Raw genomic sequence first — 25,552 nt, 5'->3', positions numbered from 1 at the left:
GGACAAACAAAAACTAAAAGAATTTGCAAACACGAAACCAGCCCTACAAGAAATATTGAAAGGGCTCCTCTAAGCAAAGAGAGAGCCTAAAAGCAACACAGACCAGAAAGGAACAGAGACAATATACAGTAACAGTCACCTTACAGGCAATACAATGGCACTAAATTCATATCTTTCAATAGTTACCCTGAATGTAAATGGGCTAAATGCCCCTGTCAAAAGACACAGTCTATAAGATTGGATTAAAAAACAAGACCTATCGATATGCTGTCTGCAAGAGACTCATTTTAGACCCAAAGACACCCTAAGATTGAAAGTGAGGGGGTGGAAAACCAAAAGAAAGCTCGGGTGGCAATCCTTATATCAGACAAATTAGATTTTAAACCAAAGACTGTAATAAGAGATGAGGAAGGACACTACATCATACTTAAAGGGTCTATCCAACAAAAAGATCTAACAATTGTAAATATCTATTCCCCTAACATGGGAGCAGCCAATTATATAAGGCAATTAATAACAAAAGCAAAGAAACAAATTCACAACAATACAATAATAGTGGGGGACTTTAACACCCCCCTCACTGAAATGACAGATCATCTACGCAAAAGATCAACAAGGAAATAAAGACTTTAAATGACACACTGGACCAAATGGACTTCACAGACATATTCAGAACATTCCATCCCAAAGCAACGGAATACACATTCTTCTCTAGTGCCCATGGAACATTCTCCAGAATCGATTACATCCTAGGTCACAAATCAGGTCTCAACTGGTACCAACAGATTGGGATCATTCCCTGCCTATTTTCAGACCACAAGGCTTTGAAACTAGAACTCAATCACAAGAGGAAGGTCGGAAAGAACTCAAATACCTGGAGGCTAAAGAGCATCCTACTAAAGAATGAATGGGTCAACCAGGAAATTAAAGAAGAATTAAAAAAATCCGTGGAAACCAATGAAAATGAAAGCACAACTGTTCATAATCTTTGGGATGCAGCAAAGGCAGTCCTAAGAGGAAAGTATATAGCAATACAAGCCTTTCTCAAGAAACAAGAAAGGTCTCAAGGACACAACCTAACCCTACACCTAAAGGAGCTGGAGAAAGAACAGCAAATAAAGCCTAAACCCAGCAGGAGAAGAGAAATAATAAAGATCAGAGCAGAAATCAATGAAATAGAAACCAAAAGAACAGTAGAACAGATCAACGAAACTAAGAGCTGGTTCTTTGAAAGAATTAACAAGATTGATAAACCCCTGGCCAAACTTACCAAAAAGAAAAGAGAAATGACCCAAATAAACAAAATCATGAATGAAAGAGGAGAGATCACAACCAACACCAAAGAAATACAAACAATTATAAGAACATATTATGAGCAACTCTATGCCAGCAAATTAGATAACCTGGAAGAAATGGATGCATTCCTAGAGATGTATCAACTACCAAAACTGAACCAGGAAGAAATAGAAAACCTGAACAGACCTATAACCACTAAGGAAATAGAAGCAGTCATCAAAAATCTCCCAAAACACAAAAGCCCAGGGCCAGATGGCTTCCCAGGGGAATTCTACAAACATTTAAAGAAGATTTAATACCTATTCTTCTGAAACTGTTCCAAAATATAGAAATGGAAGGAAAACTTCCAAACTCATTTTATGAGGCCAGCATTACCTTGATCCCAAAACCAGACAAAGACCCCATCAAAAAGGAGAATTACAGACCAATATCCCTGATGAACATGGATGCAAAAATTCTCCCCAAAATACTAGCCAATAGGATCCAACAGTACATTAAAAGGATTATTCACCACGACCAAGTGGGATTTATCCCTGGGCTGCAAGGTTGGTTCAACATCCGCAAATCAATCAAGGTGATACAATACATTATCAAAAGAAAGAACAAGAATCATATGATCCTCTCTATAGATGCAGAAAAAGCATTTGACAAAGTACAGCATCCTTTCTTGATCAAAACTCTTCAGAGTATAGGGTGAGGGTACATACCTCAATATCATAAAAGCCATCTATGAAAAACCTACAGCGAATATCATTCTCAATGGGGAAAAACTGAGAGCTTTCCCCCTAAGGTCAGGAACGCGGCAGGAATGTCCACTATCATCACTGCTATTCAACATAGTATTAGAAGTCCTAGCCTCAGCAATCAGACAACAAAAAAAATCAAAGGCATCCAAATCGGCAAAGAAGAAGTTAAACTCTCACTCTTTGCAGATGATATGATATTTTATGTGGAAAAACCAAAAGACTCCACCCCAAAACTGCTAGAACTCATACAGGAATTCAATCAAGGGGCAGGATATAAAATCAATGCACAGAAATCCGTGGCATTCCTATACACCAACAACAAGACAGAAGAAAGAGAAATTAAGGAGTCGATCCCATTTACAATTGCACCCAAAACCATAAGATACCCAGGAATAAATCTAACCAAAGAGGCAAAGGATCTGTACTCAGAAAACTATAAAATACTCATGAAAGAAATTGAGGAAGACACAACGAAATGGAAAAACGTTCTCTGCTCATGGATTGGAAGAACAAATATTGTGAAGATGTCAATGCTACCTAGAGCAATCTACACATTCAATGCAATCCCCATCAAAATACCATCCACTTTTTTCAAAGAAATGGAACAAATAATCCTAAAATTTGTATGGAACCAGAAAAGACCCCGAGTAGCCAGAGGAATGTTGAAAAAGAAAAGCAAAGCTGGCGGCATCACAATTCCGGACTTCCAGCTCGCTTTTGCACAGCAAAAGAAACAGTCAACAAAACCAATAGACAACCGACAGAATGGGAGAAAATATTTGCAAATGACATATCAGATAAAGGGTTAGTATCCAAAATCTATAAAGAACTTATCAAACTCAACACCCAAAGAACAAAGAATCCAATCAAGAAATGGGCAGAAGACATGAACAGACATTTTTCCAAAGAAGACATCCAAATGGCCAACAGACACATGAAAAAGTGCTCAACATCACTCGGCATCAGGGAAATCCAAATCAAAACCTTAATGAGATACCACCTCACACCAGTCAGAATGGCTAAAATTAACAAGTCAGGAAACGACAGATGTTGGCGGGGATGCGGAGAAAGGGGAACCCTCCTACACTGTTGGTGGGAATGCAAGCTGGTGCAGCCACTCTGGAAAACAGTATGGAGGTTCCTCAAAAAGTTGAAAATAGAGCTACCATACGATTCAGCAATTGCACTACTGGGTATTTACCCCAAAGATACAAATGTAGGGATCCGAAGGGGTACCTGCACCCCGATGTTTATAGCAGCAATGTCCACAATAGCCAAACTGTGGAAAGAGCCAAGATGTCCATTAACAGGTGAATGGATAAAGAAGAAGTGGTATATATATACAATGGAATATTATGCAGCCATCAAAAGGAATGAGATCTTGCCATTTGCAATGACGTGGATGGAACTGGAGGGTGTTATGCTGAGCGAAATAAGTCAATCAGAGAAAGACATGTATCATATGACCTCACTGATACGAGGAATTCTTAATCTCAGGAAACAAACTGAAGGTTGCTGGAGTGGGGGGTGGGGTGGAAGGGATGGGGTGACTGGGTGATAGACATTGGGGAGGGTATGTGTTCTGGTAAGCGCTGTGAATTGTGCAAGACTGTTGAATCACAGATCTGTACCTCTGAAACAAATAATGCAATATATGTTAAGAAAAAAAAAGGGCGCCTGGGTGACTCAGTTGGTTAAGCGACTGCCTTCGGCTCAGGTCATGATCCTGGAATCCCGGGATCGAGTCCCGCATCGGGTTCCCTGCTCAGTGAGGAGCCTGTTTCTCCCTCTGACCCTCCCCCGTCTCATGTACTCTCTCTCATTCTAGATTTCTCAAATAAATAAATAAATAAATAAATAAATAAAAAGAAAATAGCAGGAGGGGAAGAATGAGGGGGGAATTGGAAGGGGGGGACGAACCATGAGAGAAGATGCACTCTGAGAAACAAACTGAGGGTTCTAGAGGGGAGGGGGGTGGGAGGATGGGTTAGCCTGGTGATGGGTATTAAGGGGGGCATGTTCTGCATGGAGCACTGGGTGTTATGCACAAATAATGAATCATGGAACACTGCATCAAAAACTAATGATGTAATGTATGGTGATTAACATAACAATAAAAATAAATAAATAGAGGGTGGTTTTTGCCATTTGCCCTGAAAGTGTGACTACAGTTTTATGTGGCTTCCAGGAGAAGAGATGGTAGAGAAATAGCCCCCATTAATTCCACATACGAATTTCGGCTTGATGTTCCTAAAGGGTTTGAAAATTCTATGCATATTGTTATAATCCCATTTTTTAAAAAATTGCACCAAAAACATAAAAACCGCAGTCTTTCCTTTAGATGTCACATGTATTGTGTTTTCACTTTAACATATCTATCTTAAAACAAGATTCCCCTCACCCTGATTTCTTCTTTTTTTCTTATTTTTACCTAGGATTTTTTCTTAATCATTTTTTATAAGTAGTTATTTAAACTAAAAATCCTTTTCAGATGAAGAGGGGCCTTTTGAGGGTTATTAAACATTAAAAAAATCATTAAAATGTGTATTGATTCATTGATCCTTTTGACACCATATGTGTGTAGTGATGATTCTGCCCCAGGCACAATTTTGGGTCATGGGTGACAGCTGAAGGGAAGAAAAGTGCTGGAAAATAGTAGGAATTTAAAAAATTGTAGAACTGCCCTGTACATCAGCTTCTGGCCTTTGAGTGACTAGAAGTGCTTTTGGAGGTGGTAGGGAAATGAGTACTGTTGGTGAACTCTTACATTTTGCTATGTGTTTAGTTTAATGAGGATCTTGCTTCAGAGGTGTATTTTAAATGTCTAAATGGAAATATCTGAACTAAAAACCTCTTAAGTCATCTGAAAGAATGCACTTTCTTAATCTTTTAGTGAGCCAGTTCCCTAAAAATAATTTCGCTGTCTAAACATGCTGGCTAATTAAAAATGGTACGTACACATAAAAAGTATTAGTTTTGTTTGTAAGCAACAGAAACCAATGCCAGATAGCTGAGTAGGGAGGCAGAGGGGGATTTATTACAGGGAAATAGAAGTTTTCTCAGGAAATCCAAGGACAAGAATGCGGCTGAGCCTTAGGAATAAACTGAATGAAGGACTCGCTGTCAAGGTCCTTTGTCCATATGTCACCCTGCTCTTGTCTGTGCTTTGACTCAGTTCTCTCCCTTTCAGGCTGACCGTCCCAGCTTTGCCAGATCAGCTGGTGGAAACCACGACCACTGGAAATCCTATTTCGTTTGATACAGACCCTCAAGCAGAATAGATGGGGACTGTCACTCAAGGTAAGAATTCCCACTCCTCTGTCCCAGATTGGGTGACAAGATCCCCTGGGACCAGTCACCTGAGCCTGGGTGGTGGGGTCACAGGATAAGAACTGGACCACGAGGAGCTCAAACCCAGACGTAGTTAAAGGGTGGACAAGATCTTAGAGGGGGGTGACCATAAAGTCTTTGGGAAAAACTGTGAAGTTGACAGAGTACTTGTCCACAAAAATTAAAGCTCTCTTGTCTACATTTATTGCATTTACATTTTAAAAACTTGTGTGAGAGTATCTGGCAGTGAACTGGAATTGGCCAACTATGGCCTCCAGGCCACATCCAGCCCTGGGCGCAGTGTTGTAATTGCCTGTGAACAGCGTTTAAAACGTATTGTTAAAAAAGAAGAATATGCAACAGAAATCCTGACCCCTGTTCTGGATAGCATGGTGAGCGAGCCTGCAGACTCTGTGTCTAGTCTGCTAGGTACTTACTCTGGCTGAGCAGTTTCAGAGAGAGACCTGAGGCCAGTCACAAAGCGCACCGTACCTCTGTGCCACCATTTGAAAATTGAGAAGAATAGTCATAATAATACCTGGCTTATAGTGTTGTCATACAAAGTAAATGAGTAAATATTTACGAGTCATTGAGAATAGTGCCTGATCTTTGTAAGAATGTTAATTAGAATGATGTCAAATTACTTATAATTTAGACATGTTTGCATTTATAAATGCATATATGCATATATATTATGTATAAATAAATATGTCTTAATACATATATTTAATATATATGAATGTTTTCTTTTTGTGACTGTAATTGTCCATGAAATGTGCTCTTGGTGAATACTATTGACAGGAAAGCTATAAGGTGATGATTTGGAAAGGAAAGAGTTATTTCTTTACAAAGGAAATTTTCAGTGCACACACACACACATACACAAACATACAAACACACAAAAGACTCTTAACAACTCTTAAAGCAGGCAGAACTGTATTTGGATGTGGTCAGACTTAAAACCAGTAGCTCATATTAAGCCAAATGATATGAATTTCGCATTGTCCTAAATGTTATTCCCTTCTTTAAAAGCAAAATTTGCTTTCTAAAACTAGATGGGAACATTCATAGGGTAGCAATAGTGATGTTTCAAAATCAAATTTGAAACATAGATGTTTTGATGCCGCATAGATGCTATTTTGAATGCTCATACTTCTTATTCAATGGAATAGTACAATATGAATATCTAAGTATGGGCTAAAATCTACATAAATACAATAACCTCCTCTATATGATTACATTTTATACAGGAACCATCCCAGTTTCAGTCTCTCCAGTCTCTTATTCTCTCTTTCCTCTCATATTTACGTAAGCTTGTATACACACCATACACAAAGCCTTTGAGAGCATGTAAAGAGAAAAATATATAGGCACAGTCTATATTTATCTGTAACCATATTTTACATCACATACTGTCTACAAAAAAAAATCACCCTTGTGATATTTTTATCGGAAACAAAATCTATGGTTGAAAAAGTATATCTTACTGACTTTATGGTACTTGATTTAACACCTACAGTATAAAGTCCCATTTGGAAAAGATCTTTCTGAAAGAGGGGTTATCTCATCAATCAAGTGCTTCCTGTGCATGTATTGTAAATAATAAATGTATGCCACATGTGTGGCTGGAGGAACAGGGAAAAATCTCTATTGGCATGCTGAGGAAATACAGCTAAAATAACTTCTCCTACCAACCCAGTTCATTCCACTCAGCAAAAATTGGGCAAGCCAAATTCATCAATATTGATTTCAGGTTTCATCAGCAGGGACTTTTTGAGCAAGACTCTTTTAGTTACATTTTCCATTTGACATTTCTCATTAGACTCAAAGTGTTCGCTGTGTAGAAGTGTTTTCATGTAATTCAAAACTGAGCTCATCAAGCAACCTTTCCAACAGAAAGAAACAGTAGACCCATTTGCTTCTTGAAGAAGTAAATTTACACACACACACACAGTTTTGTGGAGGGTTTTTTTTTTTTTTTTTTTTAAAGAGAGCGGATACGTTGCGGGGTAAGGGGCAGAGGGGGAAAGAGAGAATATTAAGCAGGCTCCAAGCTCAGCGTAGAGCCCAGCGCAGGGCTTGATCTCAAGACCTTGATCTCAAATGAGCTGAAATCAAGAGTCAGACACTTAACTGACTGAGCTCCCCAGGCACCCTGTAAATTTCTATGTTTAGACAGTCATCATATATCAACCCAGAGTCTTTGCTTCCTCCTCATTTTTTTTTTTGAAGTTAGGATTTTTATTTGTTTTTTTTGTTTTTCAAAATTCACAAAGAAAGGTAATGTCTCCCTGTCAGAGCAATATTGGAGATACCATGAAGCACTGATTCTGAGGAATCCCTCTGCTGGCTGTTTAAGGGAGTATAAAGCTCTCGCTAGGCTTTGGAGTAAACCTCATTCTGTTCTCTTGACTCTAGAAATCAGATCCGTTTGTGACTCTAGGTGACTCTTGTTTTCCTGGAGCTCTCCATGTCCACAAGATGAAGAATAAATCACAAAGTAGCTCTTACATGTTGAGATGAATGTAAAGTGTTGGGTTGTATGTTACGCTCATTTTACTATTTTTACACTCTCCTTTCTCCTATAGTTCTCCATAGTTGTTGTGTTATACTCAGAATAAGTATTAGAAAAGAAGCAATGGTGAACTGGGAAATCTAACTCCTCAAAGAGAGGGACTATTTTAAAAACTTACTTTAATGCCAAAGACAACTTCTCCATTTTCAGCACCCCCCCCCCCATTAATAGGCCTGCATACGCTGATCCTACCCCTTGGTGATCTAGGGGTAGGCATATGATCCAAACTAGGCCAACTAGGTTCTTGGTTCTGGAAATCTGAAACACAAACTGGAATGGTCAGGAGGCCAGGACTCCTTGGAGCCATGCGAGGAGTAATTAGCTCATTAGAGAGAACTTCTGCATACTTACTGAGACTCTAGGGATATATTGGTGTCTTTCTCAAGGCTTAACGGTTCAACAGTTTCTTTGGTTTCAATAAATGACCACTCCCTTGCTTAAATTACTCAGATTTGATTTCTGTTGCTTGAAACCAAAACAGATATACTTACCTTTAAGCAACTGGTTACATACAAGATAACCAATTTATGATTTATTTTAATGTGTGTATGTTGGGAATGGGAAGAATGGAGTAATTGTTTGGGTAAATATTGATGAACTGAAAATGATTGTATGGTAAAAGTTGTAATGCACTTCCTTGGAACTGGATCTATTACAGCTGTTGAGCTCTACGAATCAAAATCAAAATATTTTTCGGGTATAATTTGCTGAGATTTATGACAACTTTCCTGTGAACTGGAGGGAGTTCAGCTCTGTAGTTCCTTAACATTTCTGGATCATTCTGTATCAGTAATCCCCAGCCCTCCAATTGGGGTGGCTCTTGGTGCTATATGTAAGTTAACCCAGACTCAGAATCCTGTATAAGCAAGCAGAAGGGTGTGAGAGAAGGATATAAATTAGGGTAGACCTCATGTAGCCATCAATGAAACCTAGTGTTTTTTTGTTAAGGAGTTTATTTTGCATATGCAGTTGTTCATTTCCTTCCCTTCCATTGTCTTTATTTATGAGATGTGATTGTATGAAATATTCTTATGGTAAGGTCTGTATCTTATTCAGCTCTGTCCCTAGTGCCAAGTGATTCTTGGCACATAGGGGGTTTATACAATGAATGTTTGTTGAATAAATGAGTGTGTATATGTGTGTGTGTGTGTGTATGTGTGTTTATACATGTATGTGTGTGTGTGTATATATATATATAAAATAAATCATCTCACCTCAGTTGATATATTACTTGAGGTTCTGAACATTTTATGAAAACAGAATTCTTCTTAGTTGAATCAAATTTTAAGTATACTAACATCAAGTGTTATTTCAGAGAGTTTCATTATGATTCCTTTTATGATGGAAATAATCATCTCCAATGAATACTTTTGGTAGTTTGGGTTGTCATGTCACAGCTTTGCTTACATCAAAGTACAGGGGTAAATACTTCTCATTAAACAACATAACTTACTTGAATGTGATTTAGCTGCTTAGGCTTCAGGTCTGCACTTACCAGGATTTAAAAGCAGGGGTGGGGGAGGAGCAACCCACGCAGCGGGGGAGGGGCCTACAGGGGATTTATTGATCAATTAGCAATCCACATCACAAGCCAGATGGTAGGGGCCCCAGAATTTCTTTCATTTTTCATCTTACTATATTTGTAGACATGCAGAGCACGTGTCATCATAAAAACAGTGTTAAAACTTAAAGCAAAATGGAAAGAATTTTAACATTAGATAGTGGGTATTTTGACATGTAAAATCTAACTGCCACACTTCATTATATTTATCAGATTTGACTATGTGTGTTTTACATAAGTTGGATTCCTATTTATTTTATTTTCTTTCAGAATAAAAATGAATGTCCTAATTGTGAAACCTGGATTTCTTTTTGAATCCCTCATAGAAATGAGGGTCATAGTCACATGTATTCTACTTCAAAAAATATGTTTAAAATCATGGCTGGCTCCTTAATAAGAAGAGGTTAATTGAACCCAGTGGTTTATAAGTACCACTGTGTAGATATTTTGAGAGGCGATTTTAATTATCACAATATCAAATGAGATTAAAAATGGGAAGTTCTTTTTAGGGAAATGGAAATGTGACCTATTTCCAGAGAAACTTCAGAATGTACAATGTTTTCCTGCCTCCTGTAGGACATGAGCTTTTGGAATCCTTTTACATGGAGATCATTTATTCCCTTTAAACATTCTTTTTTTCTTTTTTTAATCTTTTTCATTTCATGCCTGAGACCAATTAATGACCTCTGTGAAAAGATGAGGCACCCTGAGTGATGGGGCCACATGGACTGTGACCTAGAGATTGCTTTAATGACACATTGAAACTCAATTTAGAGATGGACCTTGTCACTTTTGAAGGATGGTGGGTAGAAGGTTCTCTCGTGCCTGGGCCAAGTTTGGATAATCTTTCATATTCCTGCACTGAAAATTAAATTAAGATAAAAGAGCAACCTTTGCAAAGATCATTTTTATTGTGTGCAAATTTAGTGATTGTCTTAGTTTCCTGGGGCTGCTGTAACAAAGTGCCCCAAACTGGGTGGCTTACAGCGACAGAAATTTATTCTCTCCCTGTTGTGGAGGCGGGAGGTCTGAAGTCAAGGTGAGGGCATGGTTTGTTCCTTCTGAGGGCCCTGAGAGAGCGTCTTTTCCCTGCCTCTCTCCTCGCTGCTGCTTGTTGCTGGCAGTCCTTGCTGGGTTTCTGTGGGCCACTCCCCACCTCCATGTGGTCATTCTCCCTGTGTCTTCCTACTGTCTTCTAAGGACACTGGCTATACCGCCCTAAGGGCTCGCCCTGTTCCAGTGTGACGTCATCTTACCTAAGTACCCTCTCTCCAAAAAAGATCACAGTGTAATGTTCTGGGGCTTGGGACTTCGGCATGTCTTTTGAAATGACAAAATTCAACCCACAGCACTAATTATTTGTAGTAATTTCTTAAAGAAGTGAGGTATTTATGTTTTTTCTATTATGGGAGTAGAACTGCTTGAGGTCCTGGAGTCCTGGGATGCGGGGTGAGTATCTCTTGTCTGGCCCACTGTGGGGGTTTTCCACAGGAAGAATGGAGGCTCTTAATGTCCTACCCATACCTCCTTTAAGTGGAGTTGGCCTCACATGGGCTTCCTGGAATCCTAGACACGGACACTGCACAGGGCATTAGAGGACATCTAGTCCTGTGCTTTTCAAAGCAGCGAGTCCCTCTTCAAGCTTTGGAGGCCCTTGTTTTTTTTCTTTTTTTTAAAGATTTTATTTCTAAAAAAAAAAGATTTTATTTATTTATTTGACAGAGAGACACAGCCAGAGAGGGAACACAAGCAGGGGGAATGGGAGAGGGAGAAGCAGGCTTCCCGCTGAGCAGGGAGCCCGATGCGGGGCTCGATCCCAGGACCCTGAGATCATGACCTGAGCCTAAGGCACGACTGAGCCCCCCAGGTTCCCCAGCGGTAGGGTGGCTTAACTATTAAATAAAAGAAGGCTGAGCTGCTTCCCTGCGTGCAGGGGTGAAGAGGTAGAGCCCTTTATGCATCTATTCCCTCAACTTAAAACTGGCACCTGCGCAGGCCTCGCCTCCGAATCAGCTGGAAATTGTTTTAGTAATTGAGGTTGCTGGGTCCTGTGTCCTCCTCAACCTACTAAATCAGTTTCATACGTGGAGTGTAAGTATGGTCTGTGCGCACACATCCCACGTGATTCTTACTGCTCACCAAAGCTTAACAACCTTTTTCCTAAAAACTTCACAGGGCACAGTTACAATCCCCTCTGTGATCCTCTTGGAGATGGAGACACTGAGAAACAGATGGAGTGGCTGAAGGTTGAGGACAGACAAGGCAGCTTGCCTCACCTCACCCCACGCCCCTCACCTCCAGCCTCTTTGCAGGTTCTATACACGAGGAGCTCTTTATTTTGTGGTGGAGTAGGGTGTAAACTCCACCTCTGAACTCTTCCAGAACATTTCCCACACATGACTTATCAACAAAAGTTATTTACTTCTTGATTTTGAGGGTGAAAAATAAATCTTTTACCCATGTTTTCACCTAATAGAACACTGTATTCTCCAGGGTCAGCATTTAGGCATCTTGTAAAAACCGATCTCCAAAAGCTAATGGTTTCACTGGGGAGGTGAGGATTTTGGTTCTCAGCCTTTTCTTTTAACTAATGGCTCAGTAACAGGACTGAAATCATTTGGGACTGAAAGGAATTTCCAATGATGAAGGAGCATCTTAATAAGAAATGAGTGGGATAGTGCTGCAACCCTGAAATCTTGGCACTTTCAGCCTTGTAAACCTGCCTGAGTTCATGAAAGCAGTCTTTGTACCTCGTTTGGCACCATGTGGAACAGAGAGCCCAGATTTCTCATGAACTGAAGTGACCTCAGTGATGCATCTGATCGTGTGAGGTGACACACACCAGGCCTTGGAACTGCCTGTAAATGGACGTCCCTTTTAGCATTTAGGATTGAACCTTGGGCAGGCAAAGTGAGAGGAACTCCTCCCCTCCCCCCCTTTTTGGTTGGTTGTTGGAGGCATGCAATGCAAATTGGAAGTGAAGGAGAGAAGGGGGCTGTGTCCGCTAAGTATGGGTGTAATGTGAGTTTGTAGCAGAAGGTACAATAAGACAGGAGCATCAGACCTCATGATCTTCAACAGTTGGAACCCTCTTGGAGTCCTACTGGGTTTGTGTGTGTACTGTTTTAGCGCTAGTCAATTACTGAATGTCTCCATGCTGCATTTGTTCTTCTGGAAGTATGGGGGTTGAAAGCTCTTTTGTATTTCTTGCTTTTGAGGAGCGGCCCAGTGGTTTCACAGAATAGGGGGCAGTTTTAAGATTCAACATTGTGCTAGGTTATGGTAGCTACCCACCTGTCTGTCTCTAAAGAAGGGTTGCTCTCAGAGGGTCTGGGCATGAGCTAGGGGGAAAAGTTTTCTTTTTGTCTTCCTACCTGGTACAAATAAAGCTCACTTTTCTGATCACAGTGCCACCTGGCACCCTCTCAGAGATGAGACGCATTTATGACAAAGAGAACAGAGCTTCTACATACATGTCTTGGAATGCTCATGTCAGCCCAGCAACAGTGCCCTCTCTCTCTGTGGGCAGACTTCTCGCAGGAAGCAATGCCGGCTACATGATTTATGGGCCTCCTTGTTCAAAAACCAGGAAACAGTTGTCACTAAAGGAACGAAAATATAAAGCTTTTCCTTTTCTTCCCTGTTTTTTCCCTCTCAATGAGTCATGCTACGTTTGATTTGGTATTGCACTTCATTTAAGTAAAGAAAAAATAAAATTTTACATTATTTGCATGAATTTGACCATTTCTATTGTGCCCATCAGTTTTAATTGTAAATTTATGAGCATTTAACTCCTATGTGGAGTCATTGAAATTACACAACACGTATTTGGTAGCTCACGTATGCATCTGTCTTTCATCCTTGCCCGAACAGTGGAATTGCTACATGATACTAATTCATTTGTTTTTATTTCACTTTCTGATTCACCTGCATCGTACTAGCACATTCTACCTCCACTTACTGGAGAGTAAAGAAGAATTGAAAGGAAAAGGAGCTGTGGGCTGTTTCGTACCTTTAACTTTCTGCGTCATCATTTTCAGCATAAGTGGTTTGGTGAAAATAGGGAAGTAACCTGAGTATGGAGATACCGACAGCCTTCCTTGGGAGGTCTGATTTCCTGGAATACCATTGCATTCTTTCTGTATGTGAAGCACATTCTGAGTAGAAGAGAAAACATGGCCTCTCTGAGGAGTCAGTGCCCCTGCTTCCTCCAGTGGTGGACTTAACACACTTACATGAAACTCACTTTGAGCGTCACGGAACTCTTGTGCATTACAAGTCCGCCAGAACCCTGTGCTCCTAGGGCCTGCCCATGCCGCGTGTGAATGGGGCAGCACCCATGATGCACACACCTACTCGTCTCACATACCTGCTCTGTTGTCCTGTGGGAGCTCACTTACAAAACAAGTTCGGGGATAAAACTACAAAGAATTTCAAGATGGTGACAGTGGAGCTTTAAGCCAAAGGTGGGGCCCTTCTGAGAGCAAGGACTTCTGTGACTGCACAGGTCACACATCCATGAAGCTACCTGTGAGGAAAAATGAACCTCGGAGAGTGTTTGGTACACATGAAACAAAGACCAAAATTTTAGGAGACCTGAAGTGACCACTGTGGGGAATTAAGACCACGACATGTCCTAGCACAGGTGACATTCAGGTCTCAGCTCAGATGTCTCCTTCTCAGGGAGGTTTTCTATGGCCACTCAATCTAAAGCAACTCTCCTACCATCATTCTTTCCTATGGCCATGGTTCTCCAAACTTCACTGAGAGTGTTTGCTGCGTCCTATCGCTAGAGCATCTGATTGGGAAGTCTTGAGGGAAGCCTGAGAGTTTGCTTTTCTAGTGAGTGTCCAGGTGAGGCTGACACTGCTGACTCACAGACCACTCTGGGGGGATAACTGCCCTGTTTCATGACTCAGCTGTATTTTTCATCTAGCATATATCTGGAAATTGTCTTTGTATTCATTTACTTGTTTATTGTCTGTTTCCACCACATGAAATTAAGTTCGATAAGAGCAGAAATTTAGTCTGTTATGTTCACTACTATACCCTTAGGGCTTGGAATATGCCTAACCTGTAACTGGTACTCAGTAAATATTTATTGAATTAAGACATGACTACATGACCCGGAAGTTTAGTGGGTGAGAGGTTATTAGATGGTGGTGATTGGGGTAAGGTTGGGCCAAAGAAATAGTTGTCCCTATGCCCAGATAGGAGGTATTGCTGGTCACATTTGCTTCTAGGCAAATAAAATGCAAAGTTGCAAATCTAGGGGCAGGGAGCAGTAATCCTGAAACATAATGTTAGGGAACCAACTGGATAATTTAAATGGTGGGGATAGAAGGGACTTAATAGTTTTCCTTCACCCTTGGGTATTTGGCCACAGCTCTGACAGAATGATATGCAAGGGTCCCTCTTGTCCACAGGTGGATTCTAGAGTCTCTGGAGCTCTTTGTGAGATGGATCCCTGCATGGCTTTTGGTTTATCAGAAGCAAGTATTCAAGCTAGACCACATATTATAACCTCCCCAGTGCTACTGCCTATGTGTTTATGAGCTGAGATGAGCAAGGTGGTTTTGCATGATAGTTCCTTGAAGAGTGAGCATGGCTTTCCCAGATGTCCTTTCTGGAGCCTGGCATACTTGGACTCTGCAGCCGCACGAAAAGCTGGAGACTTCCAGGGTTAGTGAGCTCATGACGCCCTGTGCTTCAACATAGAACCCTTGAGCCACTGAGCTGCCCTCATCTCTTACCAGTCGTACAGCAGGTTGGTCAGCTTGACCTGATCCTCTGCTTTTTCTCTACATATCTCTTTAAAAAAATAGATTTTAATGTCATCTTCAAATAGCCCTTTGAGCTATCTTTCAAATAGCTTTGGTAGAAGCAGGTTCTGAGGAGACAAGTTCTAGTGAAACTCTTAGAACCAAAAGGCAGCAATTATTTTATGCGTCAGGTTTCAGAAGGAGGAAGAACTGAGAGTCCACTGTAGACACTTGAGTGTTGCTGGAGCAAGAGTGGGCCCAGCACTTGGCCACAGTCAGGGCAGGTCAAGGCGCTGGGCGATCTGGGGAAGGGCTTTAGCCTCTTGGGAAGAAATTCACAGTTGCGGCTTTCAAACCCTGGTGTGTTAGACTTACTTCTGCTCCCAACCTCTAGTGATTCCGAATCACTGTGTCTAGGGAAGGGTGTGTTACTCAGCTCGACTTTGTAACAGACTACCACAGACTAGGTGCTTTATACAAGAGACATTTGTTTACCTCACAGTTCTGGAGGCTAAAAGACTGAGGTGAAGGTGTCAGGGGGGTTGGCCGTCTGCTCCCTGTATCTTCACTTGGTCTTACCTCTGTGCTTGTCTGTGTCCTAACCTTCTCTTTAAAGGATGCCAGTCGTGTTGGATTAGGTTCCACTTGACCAAATTTAACCTTAATTACCTTTTCCAAGACCCACTCACTAAATACAGTCATCTTCTGAGGCACTGGGGGTTAGGACTTCGACATAGGAATTTAGAAAAGACATAATTTGTCTCATAACAGGTAGAACTCAGGGAAGCTGTGTTTCCAGCCCTGTCTCCAGGTAATTTTGATATAGCCAGGCTTAGAGTCAGTGTTTTGTGGCTGCTGCAAACACCTGCTAGATCTGCAGCTCTGTCCAGTGGCACAATTCTCATTTTTCTCCTTTGCAAATGAGACCTTCTCTGCCAAGCCAGCTAATTTTCAGTGGGATTGTAACATATACCCTGAAAGGACTCAGTAACTCAATACTTGGCTGCCTGCAAATATAATCTGGGTTCATCTGTGGCTGGACTTTTGGGTGTCAACCCAGAGACATTTCATTTCCAATCACCTGTGTTCTCAACAGCAAAGCAGGTTTGGTATTTGCAGGAAAATGTGAATCTGAAGACAGATTATGAGTGAAACTTAGGGTGCTGGAAAACGGATCAGATGTAGACCTAATTGCCTATAATTTATTTTCTGTGGCTGCAATTTGGTCTGCTCTCCAAAAATCCTCCGTTTAAATCTTAAGTTTAAATCTTAAACTTCAGGATATATCCCTGTCCCTTGAGGAGCAGTGCAACACTAACAAGCATTTGCCTGAAAAGTCAATCTTCAGTATATATTTCTCTCAAATAAGCCCTTCCTTTCTTTCAGCTGTCAAAACTGTCTGTATGAATGCAGATAACTCATCTATAGTGGGAGCCATTTTCTCTACATGTGTGTTTTTTGGGGTGAGGAGTATGGGGTGAGGTGGGTTTAACTCTAAGAACATACTTTACTTGTCATTTCTGGAGTTTATGAAGTGATAAATTCTCCTAAGTGGAGATAGTATTTTCATTAGAATTTTGTGGGGCAAGAGCATTTTTTGAGTTGTGCCTTCTCTGCCTCAGGGTAGTAAAAATGATACATTTTCTAGATTGATCCCGCTGTATTGACAGCAGTGGCACCAAGACCACAACCTAAATATCTAATTCACTCTTCGTGTGGGAAATTAAGGGTCAGCCATCCTCAGTTTTGAATTTAGACCAAAAGGAAGCCTAGGCACATGGGCTTTACCATCCTTCTAGAGGGTTTGGGAAAGTGTGGGGGTGTTTTTCATGTTCACAACATCTGGGAGCATTCCTGGAATTTAATGGTGGGAAGCAGAGAAGTGAGACATCCCTACAATATTCAGAACAGTTTCACACAACAAAAACTGATGCACCAAAAATTGCTTTTAACAACCCTTTTGAGAGGCACTGATAGATATCATGGGATGATCTTTAGTAACAGCAAAGATGGAATGAAAATTGATGTAGTGCCTTCCTTCAACCCTTCCAGCACCGAATGTGTGCCATATGGAAAGATGGCCTTAGCTTGTTCTACCTACATTGTTTGGGAGGTGAGCCAGAGCCGGATAAGTCAGCAGATCTTGGCCATGCTTCCCAGAAGGGCGTCCTCTCTGAACTGCATTTCCTGCAGAACCTGCAAGCCAAGACCGTGGCCCTGAATTTTAGTGCTGCTGGACTAGGGGAGAGGTGAGGCCACCCATGTGTACATGCATCCCACCCAAAGAGAAATATGGTCCCATGACGGCGAGTCAGAGGGACAGGAAGTAGGGCGTTGGGTGGAGTGAGGAGCGGAAGTTTCAGAACTTCCCTAGAAGGACTGAAGAGGTGACATGGTTGGAATAAGATGCTTGGATGGAATATTAAAGAATGATTCTTCCTTCTATTTTGAACTCTATCTTGTATGAATTCATACAATCTCATGACTTCCTCAGCATTGTCCTCTTTGTCTCTGACTCCATTAAAAACAAAAACAAAAACAAAACAATTTCTCCTGTAGTGGACACTCTTCTACCCTTAAAAGAAAATAATAAATTTTTAGTTTAATTCCACACATTGTTACCTTTGACCAAAGAGTTAATGAGAATAATTTTTTTATCCAAATTCATTTTGCTTCTGTTAAACTTATTGTATGTGACCATTTAAAGCAACAATTGTCTTTACAGGCATCCTGTCTTTATTGGTCCTAATAGGACACTCCAGATAAATTTTGAAAAGAATCCTTGCCACAGGTGGAGTTGAAATTAAGATAATTTCTGCACTAGTAAAAAGTATATATTATTTTCACTATGTGAGGTTTAAAAACATCTTATTTTTGCAGTAGTGGCCGACTGACAGTATGAGAACAACATTAATTGCTTCCGATGGAATTAGTTATTTCAGCTTAAAATGTTACAATTAGGAAATGTCAAAAACCTAAATATTATTCCATGAGTTTTAGAGATTTCTGTTTTGTATTATAGCTGCCTTTGTTATATTTTTCACTTGTGAAGAAAAAGTTCTCCTGACTTCAAGAGGAATAAATACATTCAACTGTGTAATTTCACAAATGTGAATTTCACAAACACACCCAAGTACCTGGTGTGTTTCGATTAGTCCTCTATGTGCATGGGAGCTGCCAGAGTTAGTAAGACATGTTCTTACTACTGTGAGGGGATAGAGACAGAACCGTCATGGCTGGGACGTGGGCAAGCTGTGATCAGTGCTGCAGTCGACATATGGGGAAGAAATGATGTGCTGTGAGGTGTGTAGTTATTCAACAGATAGGTGTTGAGCATTTGCTATGCCACGGTCTCTCGAGTGCTGAGACTACATTGGCCAGCAAGACAGACATTGTCCTTGCTCTCTTGGAGCTTATAGGGTACGGAGGGCGTCCGTGTCTAGAAGGGACTAATTCTGAATTAAAATTTCTTGGGATTGTTTGGTAGGATCTCAACATGTAGAGATATCAAGGGAGAAGGATTCCAGACACAACAGAAGCTCAGAGAAGAGACTCTGGAGGGTGTATTTGGAAATGGAAAGTAAATCCCAGACACTGGTTCCAAGACCGTGGAGTATAGGATATGCTCTATGCATAGCATAGAAAGATCCACTGGAAACTGTTTCCATGTTGTAGATGATTTCCCAGTGAGCACATTTTACTTATCATTTCATGAGTCACAAAATGACAAACATCTCTTCATGATGGAGGTATTTCCTGTTTCATAGGGCAATTTTTTCCCTCCTGTTGTTACCAGGCCTTGAAAGCTTAGATAATTTTGACCAGAAGGATACCATGATCATATCTGAGACTGAAAAGAATATTTAGGGCAACAGGGCTGTTTACAAGATAGCAACTGTAGCCTGTTCTGCCCCCTCTTGACCTCCAGTAGGCAGGCATGGTAGACATATCATTCACAGGCATGTGAGCCATAGGTAATAACTTAGTGGTGTAGCAAGAAAATATGAATGGGGCCAATCAGAGTCTTGCTTTTGTGAACTTAATCTTTAAGACACAGAAATTTGTGAGTTAGCCATGTAACTGATGGCAAAAGGAGGCCGGGAAGTTGAGTCTGAACCACTAAAATTCAAAGCCCTCTGTGAGGAGAAAAAAAAAAAAAGAAGCAGGTGATGGAGAAGCTAGAAGAGAGATGTGGGTAGTGCGGGTGAACAGAGGAGGGCAAAGACTGTGTGAGAAGATGCAGTGATTCCAAGAGCAAGTTAGATTCACGGTCATGAGAAAGAGAAGCGATAGCTAGGAAATGCAGCAAGGCAGGACATCTGTGTCTCTGTAACTCAGTGGATGTGGGGAAGGGGAGTTAGTGAAGAGGAAAGAGTTTAACAGGACTCTGATACTTCAAGACTGTTACTAGGATGGTGGTGATTCCATCACCTGTGTTAGATCATAGGACTAAGGGAATTTTGTAGGGGCAGAAGGTGCTGAGTTTTGTCTTCAAGTTGGGTGGGGGTACTTATGGAATATCTAGATAGAGAAACACAGAGATGAATGACTTTGTGAATCTGTAACTCAGAAAAGAAATCATTGAAGGTGAAGGGGAGCCAGCATTTATGATATACCTATTAGGTGATAGGCACTGTGCTAAATGCTTCACATATGGGTCTTCCTTTAGTTAACATTCTCAGGGCTGGGCATGTCATTTGCCTGTTTGTTCTCAAATCCATCCCCTGACCTTTTCTTGCTTTGTTCCACATTGAAGGAGGCTGTCCTATGCAACAACATTTCCTAGACTTTTGGAAAATGGCTTCTGGCTAGGTTTGGTCAGTGAGCGTCATCATGGAAGATTGGAGGGCAGGAGAAAGGTATTTTCTCTCCTGTCTGCTTCCAGGTGTCTCCCAGTGTCAGTAGCTGCCCTGTCTCTTCTGTGACATCTTTTCCCACTGGGTAGAAAAAGGGAGAAAAACCCCATATATATGCTATATTTGGCTGAATTTGCTTATAAGAAAAAAAACCCTACCAAGTAGTAATTTTCCTCTACTCTGTTATATAAAATGCAGGCTGTTCAGGGCTGTTACAGTAACTTTGCAGTCTCTTTAGGGACCTAGTCATTTATCTTTCTGCTTGGCCAGCTCTGGCACCTGGTGTCTACTGTCAGGGTCTCCTCAGGATCCAAAATGACGGATGAAGCTCAGCCATCATATCTGTGTTCTAGGCAGTAGGAATGAGGAAACGGAGAAGAAAAATTATTCCTTGCATTCCTCACCTTGTATCTCACTGGCTGGAACATAATCACATGACCACAAGCTGAAAGGGAGGCTGAGGATTGGTGTGGTAGGTTCAACATAATGTATTTAGCTGAAAACCAGGGCACTGTTACCAAGAAAGAGCAGAGAATGCCCATTAGACAGTACCTGGTTGTCTCAGCCTCAGCTCTGAGGTAAATATTATCCCATTTGACAGATATAAAATGGTTCTAGAGAGCTTAAAAAGGTCCCACAGGTCATACGTAGTTGTGCAGGTATTCCACCCCAAGTCTGTTTGACTCCAACATCCCTAAGCTTTTGCCTAGACTAAGTGTGGGGCTGGAGAGCTAAGGGAGCATCCACTGCATAGAGCAAGTGGTTCAAGCATGAGAGACAATGTCATGACCCAGGAAGAACATAGAAATAAAAAGAGCAGAGGGGACGACGAGGAGAGAAATAAAGAAGCCAGAGGCTAGAGAAGGCCTGGAGGCAAAGGGGAAGATGAATAACCATTTGGGGAAAAAAGGATGGAAGAGAAAAGAAGAAAGCCAGGGAACCGACGTGCAGAGCAGCCAAGGAAGGAGCAAGCCAAAGCAGCAGTATCCTACCATGGAGAGATACTGGCCTTGGAGTCAGGGAATTTGGGTCTGGGTCTCAGCTCTGTCATTTTCTGATGACATGACCTTGGATAGTTCTTCCATGGCCTGAACTTGATTGCACCCATTTCTTGGTACACAGAAACCGTGCTCAGGTCATTGCTAGAGAAGGTCAGGGCATTTTATTTTTGAATATGGACACAGGCAATATTGGTGGGGTGTTCCACAGGTTAAGCACCCCAAGTGAAAGCACTGCTTGCTAAATTCCTGCTTTTGATAGTTCCCACTACCTTGGATGTGGCCTAGGAATAGGAGTTGTAGTTTATGGTGCATGTCTTAATTCTGGATCACTATTTCTACCTCTGTTTACAAAACAAGTGTGGAATAGCCAAAGCATGGAGAGGTCAAGCCATTTCCTCCTGGAATTCGTAGCAGGGTAGAGGAGCTCTGGTCCAGCAGAATGTGCCCTGCCCGAGAATGGGTCCTCAATTCCAGATAGACAGCCCTCCATCTACCTCGCTCCTCTCCTCTTTCTTTGGACGCCTCTGCCCCTGGACTGGACTTGCTGGTTCTTTCTTCTGCCTCGGGAGAAGATGGTGTTATTGCATTGGCCCTCTCTGTGATATTGTGCAGTGCTCTGCACATTTATAGCTTGCATAAGTATTGAATAATAATAAATAACTACAAGGGAGGAAGAATATTATAGGCTGGGGAGAGTGAAAGATGCTGAACTCATTATTGGAGGGCCAATCTCGGGCCTCTTGGCTATCTCCTTCAAGGAGATTTGTTTGCCAGCCGTGTTGAGAAATATACTTTCCATATGATGAGCCCAGAGAAGCCGCCAGTTTCCCTACAGAGCTCTTTCAGAGTGGCCCCAGGAGGGCCTGCAGAATTGTTAATGGTATTTCAGAGAGGATAACCCCTTACGCCTCCTTGGCAACTGGGTTAGAGGAAAGCCCTGGGGAGAAGGGCTGTAGCAAGATGATGAAATTAGAGGAATGGGATAGATTCTTTTTACTTTGTTTTATTTTCTGATTCCATGTGCAAACAGGGCAGCTTTCCAACCATTTTATGGATGTATCATCGGCCGAGAAAGTCACTTGCTTTTCCACAATGATCTTGGCTCAAGGAGGGCATTTCTTGTTTAATACGTAATCCAGGTTCAGCGTGTCAATCAGATGCTATCTCCTCCATCTTAAGAACTGGTTCTTCTGTTTGGTGTTTATAAACCAGTTAAGAGAGACAACTGAAATCTTAAATTTAAGTATGGTAAAATATTGAGTAAATATTTACAGAGCTGGGAGATTGGAGGAACTATAAAATAAAAAAATAAGCTTTGCACAAACCAGTTGGACTCACATTTTTTGTAGTTCTGACTGGCTGCAGCCAAACCCAGGCAAGGGGGGTGTTTAGTAAATAAAACTAATGCCTCCTTTATAGTGTGATCAATATCTACATGTTGTACTGAAAACGTTTCCATCGTTTGTGAACAAATTGGTTTCATTCTCTCGAAATGTCTCATATATCCACTTTGGGATGGGAATGAGTTTCTTCCCGAATCTGGAATAAACAAAAATGAGCACTTGCCTTGCCCGTGCATCCCATAGCCTTATTTCTCAATGGGCCCTCATGATAGCCTCCCTGTGGGTGAAACAGTGGGCATGAGGAGGGAGTGTGAAGTGGCCTGGACAAGTCAAAACAGGAGATAAATGGGGATGGAAAAGGCTGTTCTGTGAATAACAGCTTGCTGAGCATCTTCTTAGATATCAGGGCTCTGGAAGCCTCCGTATGGGTTTGGCTTTCCAGTGGTAGCTGATAGCACCTGGCACCAGCAGTGTACTCAGTGGGAGATATTTTTCAGAGATCCAGAACTGTTTGCAAACAAAGATTTGAAGATCAGATTTTGGGATTCCAGCTTTTTCCTAATGACAGCAAATGATACAGTGTCAAGGTTTTTCTGACGTATCTACCAACTATTCCCCCCCCCCAAAAAAAATAAATTCTCTTAAGCAGAGTCTTCTCCATCCTTTTCTTATTGTGAAAGACCCATGTCTAGAAGTGGGTTAAGAAGATGTAGAAGGCACCGTCTTTGACCATTTCATAGGAGGATGGGCCAAAGAAACTGTGAATGTTTTACCCAGAAAAGAAGGCAGTTTTTCTTGGGCCTTAGTTATCTTCAAATTTTTGACGGAATTTTATAGGGATATTTTATTATTGGGAAGGCCCTTGCTGACCTCCTTAATCTAGAATAAGCCTCCCCTGTATACTTGCCCTTGGTTGATTTCCTTCACGACATTTCTTAAAACTTGCAATTGTTTTACTTACTCGTTTGTCTCCTTATTTTAGTGTGTCCCCTCACCCCCACCAAGAGGGCAAGGATTTTATTTGTCTAATTCACCTTTGTCTCCCTAGTCCTGAGTGTATTGCCAGGTATGTGATTGACTTAGTAAAAATGTGTGGAAAGAATGAATACATAGGATAGCCCAGGAGACTAAGTATTCCTGAACGTACACACTGAGGCCTTCATGAGCAGGTGAGCTGGCTGTTTTCTGTCCCCGAGTCAGTGGCTGCTCCTAATTCCACTCCTATCCCTTCAGTTACAGTATAAACTCACACGAGTCACTGGGGGGACCAGGTCAGAAAATAACAGTGCATTGATGCAAATCTTCATTACAGAAAAAAACAAAATCAAACCTTTAGAAGTATATTCTTCATCATAGTTTCCCTTTTATAGCTACAGTAGTAACAACTAGGACTTAGAGTCTATTATTTCCTTAATGGTTTTTTTCGGGCAAGTGAGGGGACATTTTGGGTTGGTTAGGCCACGAGAATTCCTCTAGCTTGTGGTACTTTCCAGGGCTTCATGGAGGCTCCATTTTACTCGGCTTTCAGGAGTTGGTGCTGTGTTTTAATACTTTAGGGACATGATATCAATAGAGGATGAGTTTCTCAAAAGACTTCAGTAAATCTTGCCTCAAGTGTCATGATTGGGGTTAAAGAAAAAAGAAATATATAACTTTGGAACTTGTAGTGCCGGGTTCTCAGCCTACCTTGGCAATGCAGTGGAATTTATTGCTCCCTCCCCTTCCCCAGGGTACATTCAACCTCTTGGGATCTATTCTAAAATGAACCCAAGCTCCTCTGGCCTTCCCGTGGCTTCCCAATGTCTACTGTCTTTCCCTTCCATGTCTTTCCACCACTGATGAATCCTTAAATGGCAGCCATCCATCACAATGAGCCCCACTTACCATTTCATGTCGTTCATGCTTCCTCTTACTGTTTAGGGTCTCTGTCTAGCCTCAAAATACCAGATCCCACAGTATTTTTGTCATATTCACTGGATGTTTAGTAGTTAAAAAGGACTGAGGAAAAAAGGGATGCTAAATTTGCAAGACCAGGAAAAAGGAAGATCATCTCAAAATGATGGGAAGCTTTTCCACTGATACCTCGGACCTCTGTTTTGTTGGTTACTGCCCTGTATCAGTTATTTATAGAACTAGGATTTGTCAGGTACTGTGGTTCTCAGGGAGTTTTCCTCATTCAGCTCAGCGGAGTCTAATGTATTTGTGTTATGGAACCTAAATTCAGTGTCTTATTACTTCAACCAGGGAAGGAACAAACTTAGAAGAATGACCCCATCTACTGAGTATGCCCAACAAAGTGGATTCATGGGATGGGGCAGTGGGGGGGGGGGGGTTGGAGACCTATCGGGACGACTTCACAGGTCTGTGAGTTGGCACGTGCTACTCTACATGCAATGACAGTATTCTCCGGTTTATACAAATTACTAATGACATGACATGTCCACACTTAACAAGATTTCATTCTTACTTTGTTTATGATTTTTTAAGTCAAACAAGAAAAGGTTGGAGACGCTGGCTCTCTAACACTCACTCCTAGCTCATTTTAATTATAAGTTTAACCTTTTGCCATTTAGTCCAGGTTAGGTTACAAATCTAGAAAAATTTCAGCAATTACATATTGATATATGCCTTTTTATATTTTCTCCTGGAGATCTCTTAGAGTTAGGTTTGAACTACTCAGTATTTGTTTTATGTGTCACCTCCCATTTCCATGTCTTTGTCTTTCTGCTGTGTTCTGAGTGACTTAATCAGTTGTATCTTCTCATTTACGGATTATTTCTTTTAATTGTGTCTAGTCTATCCCATCTCTTGAGGTTTTAAGAAGATAAATGATAAGATTTCTATTCATGAATTTATTATTACATGCTTTGGTTTTATAATCTCCTGTTTTCATTTTATGGATACACTTCTCCTTTTGAAGGTCTTAGAAATCCATACTTAGAATTCTTTTCAAATTGCTTTATATTCTTGGTTATCATTTTTTTTTGGTGATTGTTTGCTAACTGTCTTTCCCAGTGCTAGAACTTTTTTGTGTACTTTGTAATTTTTGTTTGAAAGTTACCTTAAGTGGTTGGTTTTTTTT

At 41.1% G+C, this 25,552-nt stretch overlaps 1 long non-coding RNA gene across 1 annotated transcript in view; it reads left to right on the top strand.

Moving 5' to 3' along the window:
* Positions 1-25,552, top strand: part of LOC118546724 (uncharacterized) — a 290,620-nt gene that overhangs the window by 51,034 nt on the left and 214,034 nt on the right. The window contains exon 2 of the long non-coding RNA XR_013443597.1: positions 5,233-5,342. This is a non-coding gene — a long non-coding RNA (uncharacterized LOC118546724). The remainder of the gene's footprint in view (positions 1-5,232; positions 5,343-25,552) is intronic.

The sequence above is a fragment of the Halichoerus grypus genome, chromosome 14 (genome assembly GCF_964656455.1).
Source record: "Halichoerus grypus chromosome 14, mHalGry1.hap1.1, whole genome shotgun sequence".
NCBI classification, from domain to species: Eukaryota; Metazoa; Chordata; class Mammalia; order Carnivora; family Phocidae; genus Halichoerus; species Halichoerus grypus.
Note: the sequence above shows the minus strand (reverse complement) of the source record. Positions and strands in the feature narration are given on the sequence as shown.